Here is a 7,185-nt window from a genome sequence, read left to right as displayed (position 1 = left end):
GTGGGAGGGGCAGCCAGCGAATGTGTGCACAGAGGGAGGCAGGCAGGCTCTGAGGAGACAGGAGTGGGGATGTGGAGGGGGCGCGGGGGAGTGTGCGAAAAGGTGTTTGCCATCTCTGGGTTTGCACAGGCCTTACTCTCTAATTTTTGCCTAAACGGAGTGAGCGGGAATCCACAACTCATCCCAGTTCTTCTTCTCAGAACAAATAAACTTCAAACTCCTGAAGCGAGAACTGTGTCACACTTTCTAATTACGAGTCCCAAATGGTGCTACTCACGCTGCTGATCCAATGTGTCTGTGCTCGTGAGAATAAGAATGTTGTCTCTAAGGAACAGGATAAGGAACTCAAAGCTCCAGGAGACTAGAGCGTGTAGCTAGTGCCTCCAAATGAAGCAGCATCAGACAACACTGCCTAGGGCCTGGCTTGTGGACCTCTGGTTGAACTGTGATTGTCCTGTTGGTCCTCTTTCTCCGCCATGACTCATTGTGCTCACACCATGCATAAACCTTTATAGTATTTCAAACATCTAATCAATTGGAGAAGAGACTTTTTTCTACTTTTTTTTTTTTTGGCCCTGGACAGGGCTGGCTATCCTTCTAGAAGTCAAAGAAGGGGCTACATGGAACCAAAGCTATGGGTAATATCTATGTGTGTGTGCTTCGGTGTCCTTTCAAGGGGAGGCTCCTCACTGTTTATGATGCTTTCTGAGGTTCCCAAATCATTAAGAATCTTTGTGCTGGAGCCCTGGTGAGTCCTGCAGATTTCCAGTAAGTTGAGTCCTCCCAGTGGTGCGGTGGCGGAGTGGTGCCTAATTAAAATAAGTGATGTGGGAAACACTCTCTTGGACTTCAACGTGAGCAGTGCCATTCTATTCTGAGAGTTGACTATAGATTTTTTTTTCTTTGTAGAAGCTCCAAAGAAGGTAGACAACACCACCTTAGACTCTTGTGTTAATTGTTGACCCAGGCAACTCATTGGATTGGATTCTTAGGAATTCCATGTAAGCCAACTTGCATGTGTTTAAGGAGTGTGCGATAGAGTCACCCATGGATGGATACTGAAGGTAGTGAACGTGGAAACAGGAGGGCCGAGGGGTCCCTGTGTAGAACTTAATATAAAATAAGTGTCATGGTCTTAACTCTGCCATGGACTCTTAACAAGGAGATTTGTGTCACTCATTCAAAGTCTGTGAGTCTTATTTATTTTTCTTGCTTAAATTCTTTGCTATTTTAAAACATTTCTTATTGTTGTCTATTATTGTTTTTTTATTTTTTTTATCAACTTGAGTATTTCTTATTTACATTTCGATTGTTATTCCCTTTCCCGGTTTCCAGGCCAACATCCCCCTAACCCCTCCCCCTCCCCTTCTTTATGGGTGTTCCCCTCCCCATCCTCCCCCCATTGCCGCCCTCCCTCCCAAAATCACGTTCACTGGGGGTTCAGTCTTAGGAGGACCAAGGGCTTCCCCTTCCACTGGTGATCTTACTAGGATATTCATTGCTACCTATGAGTTCAGAGTCCAGGGTCAGTCCATGTATAGTCTTTAGGTAGTGGCTTAGTCCCTGGAAGCTCTGGTTGCTTGGCATTGTTGTTCATATGGGGTCTCAAGCCCCTTCGAGCTCTTCCAGTTCTTTCTCTGATTCCTTCATTGTTGTCTATTATTAATGAATGTGTTTATATATAATGTGTGCATGTGATATGATATGTGTGCGAGAGAGAGAGAGAGAGAGAGAGAGCACATATGTGTGTGTGCTATGGTATGCCTGTGGAGGTCAGAGAACAACTTCTAGGAGAGGTTTTATCCTTCCACTATGGTTCTTGGATGGAAGTTTGGTCATAAGACTTGCTTAGAAATTTCCTTATCTATTGGGCTATCATGCTACCTCAAGACTAAGTTTATCTTACCCAAAGGAGAGGTATTAAAGATTCCTATTAGTCATAAGGGTAAAGTGAGAAGATATGTGTGAATTCTAAATTACATAGAATTTTGTAGGTTCCTGGTGTTCTACTAGAAAGAAAAATGGGTTGGTGGAGGAAATGAATTTACTTCTGGAGAATGATGAAAATTTAAACACTCTTTAATTTTTAGCAACTTCATATATGTAATCCATAGAGCTTGGTTATATCTATTCTGATCTCCCCTTCCTACTCCCCAGCCTGTCCTTCTCCTGTCACCATGTCCTCTGGAATGGTGGACTTTATCTCGGAGCTTCATCCAGTATCTAGAGGCTGTTCTCCATTACTATCCAGATGGAGCCTGAGGCTACAGGGCAAGCCCAATCTCAGAGGTTCTATCGTGGATAGAGTTTGGAACTTGTTTGGCAAAGCAATTGGATTGCTTTTGAAGTCTCTGGGCAGGAGTCAAGAACTTACATTTTAGCCATTTCAGTTCATCTCCACCGAAGGCATCCAGCCAGCTAAAAGCCAAAGGTGTGGTTACGAAGCCAACAGACAAGAAGTCCAAAGCAATTGACATTGGGGTGTGTACATGTGAAGCTATAAAGTAAATGGCTGAGTTGGGGAGCCTGAGCTCCGGGGGTGGTGGCTGGTATTTAAGACTATACGAGTGGAATTCAGGTCAGAAGAAGGACACAGTCTGGAATTACTTGCTGAGTTTGCGTAAGCCGAAGCAAGACCCTTGGTTCTGATCTGGCATTCGAAGGAACTAGTACAGGAAGTGACAGAGGAACTTCTACTTAAGTAGTTAAACCCAGAGAAAAGAACAGGAGTGGGTGGCTCAGAGGGAAAGTAGAGTTAAATATTTCCCTGAGCAATGAAGAATGAACCCAGCCCAGAGCTGTCATTCACAGGGACTTAGATGAACCTTCCCATCTGGAAGGATCGCTGTGAAGGGCCAAGCGGTGGTAGAAGCCAGTGGGCGCTCTCAGCTCCATGGTTTAACACTCCCTTGGTCCTCCAAGGTGCTCCTCAGTAAGGCTGGACCAATCTACTTCCCGTTTATTTTGCTTTTTTTTCTCCTCTTTGGTGTAGATTCCATGACGAGCAGGTGACTGCCTGACAACTTTTCAGGATCTTTGACAAAGAGTGATAAAGACATAAGAAGAATCGATAAGTCCACGCATCCATTTTCATGCTGTGGTGTAGAGCAAGGTCTAAATCCCAACTCGGTGAGCCAATGATTTAGTCTCCAATCTGAGAAATCAAAATGCTTCCAATCATTTTTCGAAAAATCTCGTCCAACCAGCACAGTGCTTGCTCCGCTAGCCTCCATGGTATGCTGCTTGGTTCATCTTGGTATTTTGGGAAGGACTCCCAGGATGCCCGGGCCAATATATTTGGTATTCACGTTAGAAAATCACCAGCCTTGCCTCTGACAGAAGCAAAATATAACCCGATTGTGGCTTCACCTGGCCTCGGTGCTTCCTGTCGAACTGACCTTCTCCCTGGAACCCCCTGAATGAACCTAGCCCAGCCATGCAGCCAACTCCTGTGCTGGAGACAGTCATGGAGATTGGCACAGAGGAAAAAGGAGCCGTGGTTTTGATGAGTTTCCAGGGCATGATGGCTGCAGCCCTGTCTCAGCCTCCTGGCTGGCTTTGTACAAACCAATTTACTCATTTGAACTTTCGATGTCTCAACCCTGAAATGAAGGTTCTGGGTGAGGTAATGAGCTAGTAGCTCCAGTTTGTGTCGGAGAGGTGGAGGGGCTAGGGGAGGAGTCATGGAGAATTGCAAAGGCAGTCAGTGTATTGGGGAGTCTACATCATGGGGCAGGTTTACTCCACCTGGTAGGTAAAATAGCTTGTCAGTTTTATAGCTATGGCTCACTAAGCTGAGCATAGAGCAGGTTTAATCATTCAATCAGGATTTATGGAGAGTCCGGAGGGCCCAGGACTATGCCAGGTCTGGAGGACTAGAATAGTGAGCAAGTCAAACAAGGTCCCACTCTTGTTCTGTCAGGTGTGTGTGTGTGTGTGTGTGTGTGTGTGTGTGTGTGTGTGTCCAGGGCCAAAGGGATTGCTTGGTAGACAGAGATATCTGCACTGCCTGAGATCCAGCCTCAGACCCCACAAGGTGGCAGGAGAGAACAGATTCCTGGTGAGTGTTTTGTGACCTCCACATTTCTGCCTTGCAGTCATACATGCAAACACATATGTGTACACTCCAAAAATAGAGATAGGTGCTAGGATTTAAACACAATATGCCATCATAATGGCACTGTGACATTTAGCTTTGGTGGCTTGGAGAGAGTCCTGGGAGGAGCTGCTTGTCGGGTGAGACTTCAAGAGTATTAAAGACGAGACTGAAATGTTGTTTAAGAGTGACAACACGGTTAGGCTCCTGATCTCTCTCTGGGAGGGAGGAGGTGTTACCTTTACCTCCCAAGGATAATCACATCATAGAGGACAGAGAGAAGCAAGGGGGTGGTACCTGTGGGGTCCTATCGCAGGGATTGGGCAACTGAGGCCACAATGGAGTCCCTTGCAGAGAAGGGGAGGATGTTTCTTCAGAAGGCCATGATGTCAACGGAAGGGCTTGGTAAAGCTTGGTATCGGTGGTCATGGTGACAATGATGATGGTGGCGATGATGATGATTGCAGGCAACATCTCTAGTAGATAATATTTTAAGAGACAATTTTACATATTCTAAACACTGTTCTTCCCTTTGGAAGTGTTCGTTATAGAATCTTCACAACTATTGGAGCTATCCTTGTCCCCTCCCCCATTTTAACAAAGGAGAAACTGAAGAATAGGAAATAGGAAAATATTGCAATGTGCCCAAGAGTTTGCAGCTGGTATTTGGTATCTGATTTCTGTTCTCTCTCTCTCTCTCTCTCTCTCTCTCTCTCTCTCTCTCTCTCTCTCACACACACACACACACACACACACACACACACATATTCTCTCTCTTGTTATCATATATGTAAAGAGTTCCATTGATTTCACATCTATCTATCTATCTATCTATCTATCTATCTATCTATCTATCTATCATCTATGTTTCATTACGCTGATCCCGTGCCTTTACCTGTGCGACACTGCCATCTGTAGGCCTCAGTCAAATCGTCATAAATACCTGATGTGGAAGTGTCTTTAGAAGTCAGAGCTTTCCAATGAGGTCCTTCCAATGGCAGAGGACCCCTTACCTAGATTGATCCCTGCTCACTCGACAGACAAGGAAATCTGGACTCTAAGAATCAGATCAGTAATAAAAGCACTGTGAGTTCTGAGTTCTCTTAACTTTGATTCATCTGTGCTTTCTACCCCCATATCCCACTGCCTTGACTTCCTCACTGGAAACCCCTGGCAGAAGTGACCAAATAGAATTGTCTTCCCAACACTAAAGAAGATAATACACACACAAAACTTTTGGTCCAGTACGTAGCCCCTAGTAAGTGTGCAACACACATGTCAGCGTCTTTGAGTCATTCCACAAGGTCAGGCTCCATGCTCAGGTATGCACTCTTTGGGCTGGGGAGGGGAGATTTGAAGTTCTTGGGAGGGGACACGTTTTCCTCTCCCAGGGTTTGCATGTTGATTGATAGGCAGTGAGACCTTGTTCAAACCCCCTCATAGTGAAAGTTAGATGTGATTGGGAATCTTGTAACCCACATCAAAACTGTCCGGTGTAGGGAAGGAACTGCCCACTCTAAATAAACGACTTTTCGTTGCTGAGCTGCTCTTTGAACACTCAGACACAAGGCCTTTGTAAAGTGTAACTCCCTTTTACACACATTCCTCCCATATGGCTACTTTCCCTTTCATTTATAGAGCATAAACACCCATCTCTTCTTACTCATTCAGCATAATGAATTTCAGATCCTTTGTCTCAGTTGAGGAGGAGCCTCAGTAGGATTATGGGCATCTGTCAGTCTTCCTGTTGCAAGGCCCTGGAGGGCTTGTTCAAGGTTCTTTATGGGGAGAAGATAATAGGCTCTTTGCTGGTGGACCTGACCAAGCTTTCTCCTTCCTTTGACAATGGAACCTGTTTCCGTGAGCAGACACATCTCACCTTCATAAAGAGCACCTTCTTTATCGTTAAACCAGTCACACTCCCTTCAAGCGTTCTCTTTCCCTTGCAAGCCAGGGAGATTTGTTTCTTCAAAGATTTTTCTAGTTGTCAAGAAAGACTAGGCAGGAAAGCCTCCTTACTCTATTGGGTTTCTTTTTGGTTGGGGGGAGATTCTGCACAGATTTATTTATTTTATTTTATGTACACAATTGCTTTGTCTGCGTGTGTGACAGGGCGTGTCTGTGCCTAAAGAGGTTAGAATGCATCAGATCCCCATGTGCTGGAGTTATGGATGGCTGTGAGCCACTGTGGTGGGTGCTGGGAACTGAACCTGGGTTCTCTGCAAGGACAAGCAAAGGCCCTTAACCACTGAGCTATATCTCCAGTTCCAGATTCTGCAAAGATATTGGAATCTCGAGGTCTGGTGCTACGTACAGGTACCCAGCCTTCTCTCCAAGCTGGATCGGAATGTTACAACGTGATTGTGGTGATTGTGCTTTCTCCGGCTGATCCACACTCAGTCTTCTATTCCAGTGCCTTGCCCTACACTTGGGTGAGGATCAAAATACATACAGAGGACGCAAGGTCTACTTTCTATTGCCCACCAGTCTGTTGGCTCGCCCCGCTAGAAGACAGCCAGCATTTGCTTGTCTGTTCCCTTCAGGCACTAGGATACTAATAAATGTGTGTATTAAGGGCTTGCCACCTCTCTTCAAGCCCTGCTAGCTAGCACTAGCTGTACCTCCACCAGGACCTAGTTTGAAAGCCAATTGCTATGTGGCTGTATGGGGAGATGGAGACACTAAGTGGAAGTCCATTTGAATTCCCACCTTCGGGGCTGGGGATTTAGCTCAGTGGTAGAGCACTTGCCTAGGAAGCGCAAGGCCCTGGGTTCGGTCCCCAGCTCCGAAAAAAAGAACCAAAAAAAAAAAAAAAAAAAAAAAAGAATTCCCACCTTCTTCTGCTCTTTTCTGGAAGCTCTGGGCTGTGTGTGTTGGGGGGCGGGGGGTTGAAGGCCTCAGTGGCTCAGGACCAGAGACAACAATCAGATAGTTAGGAAGTGATGGAGTTTTGAGAGTTTATCATCTTTGTTTTAAAATGCAATTTATTTAGTTATAAGCTTATATCATTTAGTTTTAAATGATGGTTGCATTTAACATCTGCCTGGCAGAGATCCTGAAAACCCGGGAGTCTGGTCTGAGCCCATCTA

Source organism: Rattus norvegicus, chromosome 8 (assembly GCF_036323735.1).
Source record: "Rattus norvegicus strain BN/NHsdMcwi chromosome 8, GRCr8, whole genome shotgun sequence".
In the NCBI taxonomy this organism is placed as follows: Eukaryota; Metazoa; Chordata; class Mammalia; order Rodentia; family Muridae; genus Rattus; species Rattus norvegicus.
The sequence above is the reverse complement of the archived record's forward strand: the minus strand, read 5'-3'. Positions refer to the sequence as shown.